A 15,182-nucleotide genomic window follows, 5' to 3' on the forward strand; every position below is an offset into this window, starting at 1 on the left:
GAATCTAATGAACAAAATAAACTGATGAACAAAATAGATCCAGAGACATAGAAGCATGGAACAGACCGTTGAATCTCAGAGGGAAGATGGGAGTGGGTAGGAAGAGATCAACTAAAGAATTTTATGCATATATGCATAACTCACGGACATAGACAATAGCGTGGTGGGGGCCTGTCACAGAGTGAGGGTGTAGGTAGGGCTAAAAGAAGTCAATGGGGAAAAAGGGGGACATATGTAATACTTTCAACAATAAAATTTTTTAAAATCAATAAAAACATTAAAAAAGAAATATAAAAAACTGATAGTGGTGATGTTTTGATTCTTCCAGATTTCATCAGTCAATGCAGTTGTTTTTAGGAGTTGAGATGATGGATTATATTAATCTAGAGGCCCAGTGCACAAATTCATGTATGGGAAAGGGGAGTGGGGGAAAGGGAGGATTGTTGACTGTGGGAGCACATTGACCACCAGGGGCAGCTCCTGCATTGAGCGCCTGCTCCATGGTGTTCAGTGTGCATCATAGCAACGAGTTGTTCCAGTCATTCTGGTTATTTGGTTGTAATGGCCACTTAGACTTTTATATATAGATTCACTTTTCACCTGATTCAAATACATAAGCCTAATTATTTGTTACTGTGATACCTGAACAAAATAATATCAGCAATATGTTACATGAACCAAATAAACTATGCCACCAAGGAAGCCAAGATAGGTTAATGTGGGACTGCCCAGATCCTAGTTGTTTGTGAATTATAACTGTTGGCTATCACTGAAAGAATATCACCACAAAAAGTATAACATGGGATTTTCCCTTTCATTAATGACTTAAAATTTGCAATTGGAATCAATCACATGGGCACAAATATTTTCTTTAAGTCAGTGGAGTTAATTTGGGGGGTTAATTAAGACCTTAGATTTATGGGAAAATGAAAGGAATATGGTTTATATAGAGAGTTGTCAGGTAAAATGCAGGGCACCCTGTTAGGTTTAATTCTTGATAAACAATGAATACTTTTTTAGTAAAGTATGTCCCAAATGTTGCATTTTTGTTTATCTGAAATTTAAATATGATTGGATGCTCTGCATTTTCATATGCTAACTCTGGCCATCCTACTACACGAATCATAGTCGATGAGCCTCTACCATACAGTTGCTTAGAGATTTGTCCCTACAGTTACAGATGCCCTTAGAGGTTGAGCCAAGAGGGCAGCTTGAGCCTTGGACTACAGCTATTAATACAGATTCAACTATATACAAAAAAACCAACTATTTACAAAGCATTTGCCCAGTCAAAGCCAGAGACTAATAAATTAAGAATAGAATTCCTTCTTTGGATGCAGGGGATGGAAAAATTAGTCTATTTACCCAGCCATGTCTTACTTGAATTCTTACAGTGGCTGGAATGACTATTTCTATTCTACTAACTATTCTAACTATTCCTCTTATCATACTAACTATTCATCTTAACTACTGAGTCAAGTAATCAAGCAATTGTCATTTACTAACTTTCTACTATATGTTTGGGAGAATACAAGAAAAAATAAAATAAGTTTTTGTCCTCAAAAAGCTCATCACCTAAATGGAGAGATCCACAAAACAATTAAGAATGAATTAAATGCTACTAGTAAATTGTAGAATTGGTGTTAAATTCAAAGAAAGCAAGGCCCTATCTGGGTCATAATTATCGTGAAGATCTCAAGAAAATAATGAGAGTCAAGCTGAGTTGAGCAATGTTTGAATAAGTACACTTCAGAAATTTTAAAGAAATCCTAAAATGGACTCTTAAATGTCTCTTAAGAAAGTGTTTTGATTAACTTGTATATTTTAGAACATTATAGAAGAAAACATTCTGGCCTCACATAGCTGTTTGTAGGTATTCTGTTGAACCCTTAGATTCCCTAAGATATACAAACACAGAATTTTATCATTATTTTAGTACCTAGGCTATCTTTTCTCAAAAGGCCATATGAATATCTATGAACACATCTCTGGGTGCCCATCATGTACCAGGGTGCCCACTGTGTACCAGGCACAGTACTAGACATCAAAAGAGACATATCTCAGCTTGTGAAGTTTACACAGGTGGGCATCCAGCTGCAGCTGGTTCACTTGACAGGCATCTTTCCTATATTTACCAGGAAAAGCAGCCTCCCTATAATTAGCAGTGACTCCTGGGAGCAACATTTATGCCCTCTTCTCACACACCAGTATCTTGCAAATGTTTGACAGATACAATATCTCTGTTTAATCTTCTCAACACTGACCTATCCTCCTCCCATGATTTATATGCCTCACCATGTTATTGTCACTCTTGTTTGTCCAGACTACTCAGAACTAAAAGTAATGATTCCAGTATAAATATAGCACCAAAAATGGGTAATTAGTGCTGGCCAATGTAGATCAGTTGATTGGAGGTCACAGGTTTGATCCTGGTCTGGGCACATATGGGAGGAAACCGATTGATTTGTCTCTCTCACATTGATGTTTCTCTCTCTCTCTCTCTGTCTTCCTCCCTCTCTAAAGTCAATAAAAATAAGAAGAATGAGGTATTAATAATATAGAACTATTAACCAGTATGAGGTAGATATTGTATATTTGCAAATAAAGCCTAACATTATTTTTTTTAAGGCAGCTAATATCTGTGGTGTATAAAGAATATAAGCTGCATGGAGATGCAGATTTTTTTTTTACTATTTTGTTCATTACTGTCTCCCCAATGCCAAGAAAAGTGCATGGCTAGTATAATTTACCATATATAATTGTTAGATGGATGAATAAAAATTATTAAGCTTATGATCAATTAAACAGCCAGATCATTTTTACTTAAACTTTTACACACAAAAAAAATCTCCCTTTTTACTCAAGCTTGATCTTTCTTTTTGTCCTTCTCACCCAAGGACACACCTTTCATTGATTTCAGATAGAGGAAGGAAGAGGGGTGAGAGAGAGACAAACATCGGTGTGAAAGAGAAACATTGATCTCTATTGTCTCCTGTACGTGCCTACACTTAACACTAACCAACAGAGCCACACTGGTCAGGTTGCTCAATCTTGATCTTTTGTGCTTTGTCACACCCTGCATAATAGAACACCTGGAATGTAATGGTCACTAATTCAAAATCTACATTCCCATGTTGATTCTGGGAACCAAAATAATTCCATAGCACTTGGGAGTGAGGCTTTTTGCCTCCCCCCTCCTTCCCCCCAATAAATTCAGGCTGTTTTGGGGGTTCCATGCAATGTTTCACATGATCAGAAATATTCTGAATTTTGTTCTCACATCTATTTCTATTCATTATACCTCTCAACTGAGGGCCGTCTGCATATTTGGTTGGTAAACATATATCCCATATGCCTTTATCCAAATCCTTAACGTCTTCAGTTAAAAGGTTATATGTCAGAGCTCCATAGTGTTCCACCAGAAGCCCCATCAAGACAACTGAGACATTAATAAGCTGGATTCAATTGCTGTCAACTTGCTAACCCAGCAAAACTCTCATCTAGAAAATCATCTTCTCTATAAGAAGACAATCAGATCCTTTGCAAAAGGACATCCCTCAGTATTACACACTACATAATACTACTTAAAAGGAAAATGCATACTTGAAAATATTTGTTCTTAGCAAATCCATGGTGGCTCCTAGCAACCAATAAAGATCACTAACCATCTGTTTAACTGTTCCAGAATTTTACTGTCAAACTTCCTGGTATATACATCCTATATTCTTAACCTTTTTATGTTTGAAAAATTTACCAACATCTCATACATTGTGTTCACCAACATTTCAACATGATTCTTTTGTGATAAGTGCAGTTTCTTCAGTCCCCTGGGATGTAACAAATCTAAAGGTGAACTAATTTTATAATTTTCTCTAGGCCCTATTTATATAGCTATATTATATATACCATCATTGTTAACTATGTGTCAAGACTGTACTAAGTACTTGTAATGATTTCATTTAATACAACAATCCTACCTAGTAGATATGATTCTCACCTTTCAAAAAAGGACAACGAAGTCTCCAAAAGGTTAAGTACATGTTTCAAAATCATACAATTAGTTATTAGAATTATTGATATTCTAAAACTCCCAAACCCATCATTAAGTACTTACACTATAACTTCATATTAGTTATAAGAAGATAGAAGTGCTTATATAAATTCAGAGTTATTTGTACAAAATTATAACACTAAAGTCAAGGTATTACATTTCATAATTAACAATACAATACCCACTTCCAGGGGTGCAGAGATTTGTAGAACTATTTTGAAATTTAGTGGAAGCTCTCAAGATATTTGGTTGTAAACATCCTGATACATTAAATCCCAGTGAGTCAAAATGAATTAGAGAAAGAGACATTCCTATGCAGAAGGAATAATTAGGAGTCCAGAAATTATAATTAGAAAGAGCCTTCATCAGCCCAGATCTGTGTCATCAAAAGGGAGAATAAAGTGGACAGAGAAAAGAGGCCAGAGGTCAGCTACAAGCAAATGGAAAACCAAGGTTCTGTTAACCTTGCATAGGTTGATAGCTAAATCCCTACAGATCAGTGTTCAATCTTTCCAAAACATGGCCAAGAGGAATGGTCACCCCCAAAGCAATTAGGAAAAATTCAAAAGCAACTTGAGATGATGAAAAGGACCTCACTTAACTAACCATTTACTGTCTACCAGGCCCAAAGTAAGCATTAACTGATACATCTATGTCCAGAGGGTAAATGGTTTACATAGCAATCTATATCAAAGTCTCTCTAATCTCCTGAAATGTATAAAAGGGAAGTAGGCCCAAGCACAGAGAGAAAACTTGACTGGAAAAACAGCATATGGGCATCACTGTAGACTCCAGACTGCATGGTAAATGAGAAAACCCCATAAAGAGCCAGCAAAACATTTTAAAGTTAATTCATGAAGAAAAAAATGAGTGCCAAATGAGCAAGTAGGCTCCATTCCAAACCCCCCAAGCTGGAGGGAACCCCAGGACCCAGAGGACAGGCACTCCATTAATACACATGCTTCTGTGAAATGATGGCCACTTCATTTCTCCCTCCAGTCCAATTCTCCACAGTTCAAGGATTCTCAAATTCTGAATGCATGCAAAATGAGAAAAGTTAGAAAAACACAAAAGAGGAGATAAAGGAAAGTTCAGCATTTTTTTTTTTTTTTACTGTTTGTCTTCCAATCATGGTTCACTGGCAGGGGAAAAGTGTGGCAGCAATTTTGAGAATTATCAGAAAGGAAAGGCAGCAAAAGACCTTTCCTTTGTGTCGGCATTCTTGGGAAATGGTCACTTAGCTATTCAGGTTAAAGAAGCCATTGGAGGATGAGATGGAAGGAAACATAATCAGACAGGAGACAAGGTGATTATCAGTGATGGCAAAACTACGATGATGGAGGAACAGATCTCCCCATGGGAGCAAAAGATGAAAGTTACATCAACAAGCCATCAGTGAGCCTAACCAACTTTCTGTCTTCTTCTCAGGCACTTCTGAGTTACCCTTCCATCAGGGAAAGGCCTCTCTTAGGGGAAAAGCAGACAGCTCTCAGGAAAAGACCTGAAAGGACTAGGTCTCCCACCATCCACTACCCTTTTTTCCTTAATGGTCCAGAAAATTTTAATTCACAGACGTTATTTCATTTTTACAACAACTTTATAAAGAAGTCTTTATTTTTCCTATTTTATAGATGATTGCCCTGAGTTTATAAACACTTGCTCTTCCTCCCTCCCTCTGGAGTTGCTCTCTTGTTAACCATTCTCAATGCCATCTCCTGAGCCATCATTTCATAACATAGAACAGAACAAACTTCTTAGCTTGAAATCCTTCAGTGGCTCTCTGTAGTCCAGAATAAAGTTTTAACAACTTGGCATGACATATCAGGTCCCTTGTGGCTAAGTCCTTACCTGTCCATTCCATCTCATCTCCTTCCGCTGCCCCACACCGAAACTTTATTGGGTGTGGGCAGCTCTCACACACCTGTGCACACCTTCTCTGGCCATACAGGTGTGTTCATCCTCCTCATGTCTTCTTATTAAACTACTCATTCTCCAAGACTCATTCTGTATCACCTCCATTGAGAACCCTTTGCTATTCCTTACCTCTCATAGGGCTGAACCCCACTCCTCAGGTCCACCTCAGTTCTTTGATCAGCCTGTTGTTATACATACTGCATTGCATCCCAAGTATCTGTGTGTATGCACATGTGTATATGTATTTAAATGATTTCATATTCAGATTTAAGTTCATAAGGTTACAGATCAAACTGATAACTGGTTACCTCAGAAAGTGTGCTAGGGTGGGAGGAGACTGTCCAGTTTGTCTGAAGTAGGGTTATTCAACCAAACCACAAAGAGAGAAAAATTATTCAAGTGACTATTTTCTCATGTACCTTTCTAGTTGTGTAGGAGAGAAAGTTAACACAGCATATTCAGTGAATACTTTAGAGTATTAGAGCTTGATTTTCTCACTGAACCCAATTAGAGAAAGGTTATTAGACTTTGCATTGCCAAATTTTTATAAAGAGACAGTTTTAAAGCTCTTGAATACAATCAACACCTGGCTCAACAAACAATATCCAGAATGGACACAGACAAATACATACAGATTCATTTAACTGCTTGAGCAATCAGATCTGACACATCTAACTGCAAGGTGTTGGGCAAGTCATTAAATACTTTCTGATCACATTTCCTCATTTGTTAAGTGAACACTGAAATATGTGTCTAATTATCTACCTATATACATATATAGATCCTAATATATATAAAAACCCAGGGTCTGTAATGATCGAAGGCTTGAATGAACACCAGAAATCAAGTCCTGCAGTCAGTGCTGGGTTGCCATGGAGACCCAGTACTGACTGCTGAAGGGGCTGTGGATCAGGCCCAGAGAGAGGCTGAGAGAGAGAGGCAGGGTTTGATCCACAGCTTCTGTGGCAGCTATTGATCAGCCCTTGCCTCTCTTTCTCTCTGGGCTTCACCAGCAGCTGTGCCTCTTTTCTCTCTGTGTTTGCAGAGGCTGCTGATCAGACTCGACTCTCTGATCAGGCCCAGAGATAGGCCTGGAGATGCTGACTGGATCAGAACCAAATCTGGGTAAACTGTGAGGAGCCAATGGCTGCCTAGGAGGCAGAGCTTTTGATGCTGACTGGCATAGAAACTGACCAATTAGAACCCAATCTGGGTGAACTGCGAAGGCAGAACCTAAGGTAGGGGCTGAGGAGGGGTTTTAAGGGCAACAGCTGTTTGATGTAAGGTGTAAGAAAGTGGTTCAATTTTTTAATGACTGGTATGGCAGTATAGTGCATATGGCTGGCTATCAGCTAATAGGGATTATGTATTTTTGTCTGCCAAGAACATCTCCTCCTGCTGAAAAAGGCTTTCTCCCCCATTTAAGCAATCTTATCCTATATAATTTATCTATACTAATAAAAGGGTAATATGCTGCCCTGGCTGGTTTGGCTCAGTGGATAGAGCATCGGCCTGTGGACTGAAGGGGCCTGGGTTCAATTTTGGTCAAGGGTACATGCCTGAGTTGTGGGCTCAATCCCAAGTAAAGGGCATGCAAGAGGCAGCCAATCAATGATTCTCCTTCATCATTAATGTTTCTCTCCCTGCTTTTCTCTATGAAATCAATAAAAATACATTTTTTAAAAAGGGGTAATAAGCTAATTAGACTGGGTCAACCGGCCATATTCTAGATGTCCGACTTCCTTCTGGACAAAGCCATGGTGGTAGGGGCTGAGGCAAATGCAGTTAGGGGTGATCAGGCTGGCAGAGGCAGTTGGGGGAAAGATCAGGCCAGCAGGGGAGAGCAGTTAGGGGCAATCAGGCAAGCAGGCAGGCAGGCAGAGGCAGTCGGGGGTGATCAGGCAGGCAGACAGAGAGGTTAGGGGAGATCAGGCAGGCAAGCAGGCAGGTGAGTGATTAGAAGCCAGCGGTCCCAGATTGCGAGAGGGATGTCCAACTGCCAATTCAGGGATCAGGCCTAAACTGGCAGTCAGACATCTCCCAAGGGGTCACCGATTGGAGAGGGTACAGCTGGACTGATGGCACCCCCTCCCGCCGGGCACAAATTTTGTGCACCAGGCCACTAGTGTGTGTGTGATTGTGTGTGTGTGTGTGTGTGTGTGTGTGTGTGTATTTGTAGAGATAAAACATATTACATATACATATATATGTATCGTATAAAGAGATATCTTGTCTATTAATAATATAGGCCATCGACACAGACAATAGTGTGGTGAGGGTCAAGAGAGGGGGAGTGGAGACTGGGTGGAGGTGGAAAGGGGGTGAGGAATGGGGGCAACTGCAATAATATCAAAGGAAAAAAAAAAAAAAGACTATAGGCCACCCCAGGAATGACCAAAACTCAAAATCCAAAGCTTCAAATCATCTCTCTTTGTTACCAGCAGATGGGGCTATAATCAACATTAGATTAGGAACCTACAACACATTGGAAATCAACTGCTTCTTAAGTATGCAAGCCAGTTTTTGTTTTGTTTTTATGATTAAGTATTTCATGTGAAAGTCTCTCATTGTGAAATGAGTTCTGCTTTGAATCCTAAAAAAAAAAACAAACAAACAGCAAAACACTTGTGTACAGCCCACCACATTTTCAAAAAAAGTATCTCTGGCATCTTGAGTACAATTTAGGGCACACAGGGTAGGAGCCTGACCAGCACTGTGTGGAGGGAGGCCAGACTGGAGCCTGTAATGACACCATGTGAGGGGCACCCACTAGGCTGGCCTTGTCTCTATGGGACTGTGTGCAGGCTCTCCTCATCTAGAAAGTAACTACTCAGGTCCTTTCCAGCTCTAGGAATCGATAAACCTAAAATTATAATGAGGCAAAGGGTACAAGGTATACATGGGCCCATAAAGCCAATATTCAGTGTTCTCAGGATAGTGCTTGCTGCACAGAAGCCTTGATTACCATTCAGCCTTCAACAGCTCTCTTTCTGCCTGAGTAAGTTTGTCAAATATGGAACAGGCTTTCCTGAGACAGGAAGCCATTTACACAGAAAGGTTTCCTTTATCTTCCCCTGTAGCCCTGGACCAACAGATTAATTACCAAATGATTTGCTCATATCTAGAATAGCTCCAGAAGACGTAGCTGGGGACTGGCTGTCTTCAGTCCATAGGAGAAATGAGTTAGGTCCAAATAAGGGTGAAGAACATATAGAAGAATGAATAAATGAACAATTAATTGTGGCTCTCCTAAAGACTTATAGACCAAAGACACTCAAAAGCTGAATACCTGAATTTAAAAAAATTAGATTTGACTGTATAATTTCTTTCCTCCGTCTGTTATCAGCCATTATAAGTTGCCAGTGGGTCTCAAACTTGGCTGCATGTTACAATTACCAGAGGAGTTTTACAATATACTGATAACTGGGCCCACCCTTGGAGATTACGATTTCATTTAAGGCTTGGGATATAGTATAGGCATTGAGATTAAAAAACAAACAACCAACCAAAAATCAACAACAAAACCCAGAAAAGTTCCCATGTGACTCAAATGCAAAATTTAAGAATCCCTATTGTTATTGAATTCATAAGCACTTTAGATGCTCAGAAAGGATTCACCTTTAGATGTTTAGTGTTGGAAATTCCATCATTTTAGTTGCATTTTAAATTTATCTTGGCTTAAATTTACATTTACTTCATAATGGTATTGGTTTTTAAAAAATATATTTTTATTGATTTCAGAGAGGAAGGAAGAGAAAGATAAAGATAGAGACATCAATAATGAGAGAGAATCATTGACTGGCTGCCTCCTGCATGCCCCACACTGGGGATTGAGCCAGCATCCTGAGCATGTGCCCTTGACTGGAATAGAACTGTGATCCCCTGGTTCATAGGTCGATGCTCAACCACTGAGCAATACCAGCCAGGCAATAATGGGACTGATTTAAAGGTTCAGGGTGTCCTGAAACTGAAGGTCCAAGGCTACTTGGCCAACACATTAGTCCTCTCAAGAAAAGAGTACAAAAAAGCAACAACAAACATTGATGGGTTAATTGTAGCTTCTAATATTCTTTATTAAAGCTTTGAAACACTAACACATTTAAGAAAATGTTGTCACTTCCTTCTCTGGATTTTTTGGTAACTTTTTGTAGGAGAGTAATATATATTTCTTTGGATGTTTTCACATGAGAATAGATGCCTAGTCTTGGAGACCATCAAGGCACTCATCTGCCTAGGACTTGAGATGAGATCTTATAGCTTTGACTTTTGAGTTCCACTGGTTTGAAAATACAGCATCCAGCGGCACCTTCGAAGGGGAATCTTAGAAGGTTTGTTCCAAACACTGCTGAGGCCTGGAACCGGTGCCGACACCTGTCCCACACCCTGCAGCCTCATCAACACACTCTGACCCCCAGAGACAGTGGGAGCTTTAATGCAGGGAGCATCTCGAAGTTTCTAGCTCTGAACACTTGCATTTAGGTGAACATAAAGGAAAGGGGACTAAAGCAATGCACTGGAAATCTGGGGTATCTTTCCCTTTTCTTTCCTACTACAAAAGCTTTCTCTGTGCTGATACTCGCAGTGAGCGTCTGTGTTGCACAACTCAAACCCAGGACTATGCCAAGTCAACAGGTGCCCCGAAAATCAGGCTCAGCTGCAGGGCTCTGGCACAGGCAGAGCTTTCACTTTGACATAGTAACCAGGGGCTCTGGCAGGATAGGAGAGGCACAGGTCTGCTGCCCATGCTCCTCCCAGAGAAGGAGCACCTGGGCCAGGTGAGCATAATCCCAGCGGCTCACTCACTCTGCTCCAATACTGTGCCATCCTATATAATAAAAGCCCAATATGCACATTGACTGAATGGCAGAATGACCAGTCGCTATGACACACACTGACCATCAAGGGGTAGACATTCAATGCAGGAGCTGCCCCCTGATGGTCAGTGCACTCCCACAGAGAGCACCGCTCAGCCAGAAGCCAGACTCACTGCTGGCAAGCACAGCAGCGGTGGCAAGAGCCACCTCAGAGGCAGCATTAAGGAGCAGCAAGCCAGGCTCACAGCTGGTAAGTGCAGTGATGGTGGCGGGAGCCTCTCCCACCTCCACTGCAGGTGGGTGGTAAAGAGCAAGGGGTCCTGGACTGCAAGAGCCCGGACTGTGAGAGGGAGTCTATCTGCTGGCTTAGGCCCGATCCCTGAAGGATGGGGCCTAAGCCAGCAGATGGATATCCCCTGAGGGGTCCTAGGCTGTGAGAAGGTGCAGGCCAGGCTGAGGGGACCCCCTCTCTACCCCTCATCCCCCCCCCCCCCCATGCATGAATCTCATGCACTGGGCCTCTAGTTTACTCATAAAGCAGAAAGCAAATCATAAAAGAAAGAGATGTGGTGCAAACAGAGTAAGAAGAAAAATAAGGAGGGAATTCTGCTTTGAAGCCCTGATATCAGTTCATTTTCAGCCTTAAGAGAGTTGAACCTGTGCCATATACATTCCTCGCTATTCTAAGAAAGTGCCCACCGCAGAGATAATGGCGCAGAATCCAGCATCCTTTCGTTTTTGCACATCAGTAATTAGTGCTGTCTCAGCCTGTGCCGGTTAGACCTGGGCTTCAGAAAAGCAGGCACATTCAAATGGAAGGAAATAGTTTCCAAGTATCTACATGTTGAGAATTCATTAGGATGCTTGTGATTGATTGATCTTGTGCCATATAAATGCTTTACATATGTGGGTGGAAAAGTAGGTTTATAGATGTGAATATGTGAAACACAGAGCTTATTCTTATATTATTATTTATTATTGTATCATTTTCCTCCTGTGTGTGTGTGTGTGTGTGTATGTGTGTGTGTGAATTTAAAACGACAGAGATAATCTCTGTTCATGTATAATAAAGGCAACTCTGTATTCTTTTTTGAGAAAGCAAGAGGGAGTTTCTCCCTAAGTGCGACCGAAGTCATGATTAGGAAGCACAGCATGCTTTGCTTTGCGGATGATTTTTAAGAGGAGGCGTGTGATATACACAGCTCTGCAAACTGCCATTTTATGTGGATGGGGTTAAATGCTGAGATAGTTCTGAGGTTATAGTTTTATCCTGTTCTGCTAATAGATGTGATAGGATTATGATAACCTAAGGTAGGGGTGTCGAACTCAATCAGAGAAGGGGCCAAAATCTAAAATCCAGCCTAAATCGCGGGCCGAATGGTTTACTGAACAGTCATAAACTGTCATTGTGATGGAAACGCAGCGGAGTGCAGTGATGACAGCGCGGTGCAGGCCACATTGCAAGGCCTGGCGGGACGGATTTGGCCCGCGGGCCTTGTGTTTGACACATGTGACCTAAGGGATGTCAGCTCGTAAGAAAATTCCCAGGATGAGCTCCAGGGCTAGGTGCAAATTCTCAGAAATGATATACTAATAGATTGTGTCTAATAAATGAGTTGCTGTTCACAGTTTTCTATTCCAGAGTTCAAAAAGAGATTAGGAAAGCAGTTGAGCCATGAGGGATGAGGAATGAGAGGACAGAAGAACTCCAGCCACATGGACGGGCTCTGACAATTACATCAGGACAGCCGGGGGGAGAGGGGAAGGAAGGAGTGGCTTTGCTCTTCTGCTCAAAGAAAATAGTTCCTGTGCTCAGGCAGTGGCCATGGTCTGCACGCCTAGTCGGGGGAGGCCCGGCCAGCCTGAGGCCACACACAGCCACCATGTGCATTTTAGGTGATTCTGCAAGACAGAGAGTTTTTCCTCCAAGCATCAGAGCATACTGTCTATACTTCACTGAGGTCCTTAGAGCTTTTCAATCTAGTTTCCTCCAGATCCTCCAGGTTCTCAATAAATATTTTAGAAACTGTCATGAAACACAACCACACAGCTGCGGTAGGCACTAAGGGCAAGCTCACATGTCCACTGGTGTTCACTCACTGACAGGATGCGTAATGAAGTGATAAACTTGAACTTAAAAATTCACTCTGATAAAACACTACATCTTCTACCTGTTTATGTATTGGGGTTCTATGTAAGAATTTATTTTTATTTATTTTTAAAATTTTTTAATGTTTAACTTTTTAAAAATTAAATCCTTATTGTTGAAAGTATTACATATGCCCCATTTTCCCCTCTATTGACTCCATCTATTCAATAGTACCCCCACCTCCCTCCTCAGATCGTGCTTCAGGCAGCACATACGCTAAAATTGGTATGATACAGAAAAGATTAGCATGGCTCTGGGCAAGAATTATTTTTAAAAGTGTTCTGCTAATAAAAAAGAAGAACATGAAAGAAAGGGAGGAAAAAAGAAAACAGTACAAAAATAATACAGAACTGAATAAAGAGGTTTCTCCCCTACTCCACCTAGAAAAGACTATTATTAATATATTTTCAGATACAAAGGGAAGAGCTGTCCTCAGAAAGTTATTCCCAAAGGTGCTAATATACTTCTTCCTGAACTTGTGGTCTCTTTCGAGTTGTTGTTTTTTGAAATTATATTATAGTCAGAAAGAAGCCAAAAATGCACAATAGAGACAAGCAGGGGTGAGGAGATATGTGCATGCACACACACATAAACACACACACACACACACACACACACATGTATATATACATGCATACATATATACGGGGTGGGGTAAAAGGATGTTACAGTTGTTTGTATGAAAAATAATACTATGATAAATAAATAAAAATGCAAGAATAAACTCTGTGTTTTGCATACTCACAACTATAAACCTACTTTTCCCCCATCCTGTACATACACACATGCATGAATGTACCCACATGCATACACACATTCACATACATATATACATACATGTGTGCATGTATAGTCCCATACATACATACACACAAGCTGGGGGCCATGCTCCTTAAGCCCAGCCTACAGTCACACAGTGGCTGGGTCCACAGCACCGGAGCTGCTGTGTCATGAGAGGCTGGGGTAGCCAGCACTGTGTAACACACTCTGCAGGCAAAAACACTGGCAGAATGATTTATCTCTGGGAAAGGATGCCAAGAACACTTGAGAGGTAAGGAAACAGAGCACAGGAGCCTGGGTGGAGGTAGGAGCAAAGCGGGTGCCAAAGCAGGCACAAAACTGAGTCAGGATTATTTCCCAGTCTCATGATGCAAAATCAGAAGGCAGCTCAAGCCCCTATGTGAACTGTGCTGGTTAGTTCAGGAGCCTTAGAGGGAAGAAAACTAATGTGGAAATGAAAACTGCTCATCCTAGGATCTTGCAGTAAGGGTGTGGCATGAGATGAACCATCTGGTGAATTTTCCTCTTTCATCTTCTCTCTCATTTTTTCTTGGGAGGTGAGGAGTGGAGCTGGTGGTGGTGGACTTCATAACTGAAGGTCTAATGTGGTTTGAGAAATAAACACAGAGCAGTTCTGCTAAATAAGTTAGCCTGTTAGATGTCATGGTGGAAGGCTACACAAAATGCCACCAACTGCACTACAGACAGAAGCAGGTAGGGGGAGAAGGGAAGGGGACAGAGAAAAGACCTCTTAAGTCACTGTCACTCTTTCTCAAAACTTACTAGACAGAGCCCTTGAGAAAGCATCACCGTACATTATTTGAAGAGAGCCTGCATCGAACTCCCAGACCTAGACTTCATTAAACATCGAGAGAGTACCTATGAGTGTCAGACATGGGATATAAAGATAAATAAAACACAGTCCCTGAAACCAAGCAGCTCCCTGGCCAGTGTGGGAAGACAGCTCTGCACACAAACATGATGCAGCACAACCAACACCCTGGCAGGGCGCAGGGCAGGGGCTCTGGGAGCACAGCCTGCTCCAAGTCTCGCTCTGCTTGAGGACGCAGTGGGGCTCCACCCCAGAGGTGATACTACTAGTGCTAGGTGTTGGCAAGTTGGCATAGAAAGACAAGGAAAAGAGCCTGCCAGGGAGAGGAAACAGCATTTGCAAAAACAGAAGTGAGGTGTGCTGTGTTGGGATATAGAATACTCAAATGGAAGGAGCCCAGGAAAACATATCAATGAGGGCAAATTGGGGAATGTTATGAGAGGCTCTGTTGCCCAGTTCAGCAGTATGGGTTTTACTCTAAAGGAACTAAGAAGCATGTGCAAGTATAAACTGGAGCTCTACTAGTAAAATAAATAAATAAATAAAAAATAAATTAATTAATTAAATTGAGCTACGTGAAGTAGTTCTTTACACTGTGCTGGAGGCTCTAACTCTCTCTCCCCTACTAATGGTGCCATTTTA

The 15,182-nt window shown here is 41.1% G+C and overlaps 1 protein-coding gene and 1 pseudogene across 5 annotated transcripts in view; one reads left to right on the forward strand and one right to left on the reverse strand.

The window, feature by feature from the left end:
• Nucleotides 1–15,182, reverse strand: part of CAMK1D (calcium/calmodulin dependent protein kinase ID) — a 346,472-nt gene that overhangs the window by 124,080 nt on the left and 207,210 nt on the right. Inside the window, exon 1 of one of the 5 annotated variants that reach the window (XM_036452792.1) lies at nt 6,671–6,676. The exons of the other annotated variants lie outside the window; for them this stretch is intronic. The gene's annotated coding sequence lies outside the window, so the exon portion shown is untranslated. Of the gene's footprint in view, nt 1–6,670; nt 6,677–15,182 lie in introns of those variants that run through there. 5 annotated transcript variants of the gene reach the window in all.
• Nucleotides 13,124–13,219, forward strand: LOC118710242 (annotated as a pseudogene).

This window comes from Pipistrellus kuhlii, unplaced genomic scaffold, assembly GCF_014108245.1.
Source record: "Pipistrellus kuhlii isolate mPipKuh1 unplaced genomic scaffold, mPipKuh1.p scaffold_m20_p_1, whole genome shotgun sequence".
NCBI lineage: Eukaryota > Metazoa > Chordata > Mammalia > Chiroptera > Vespertilionidae > Pipistrellus > Pipistrellus kuhlii.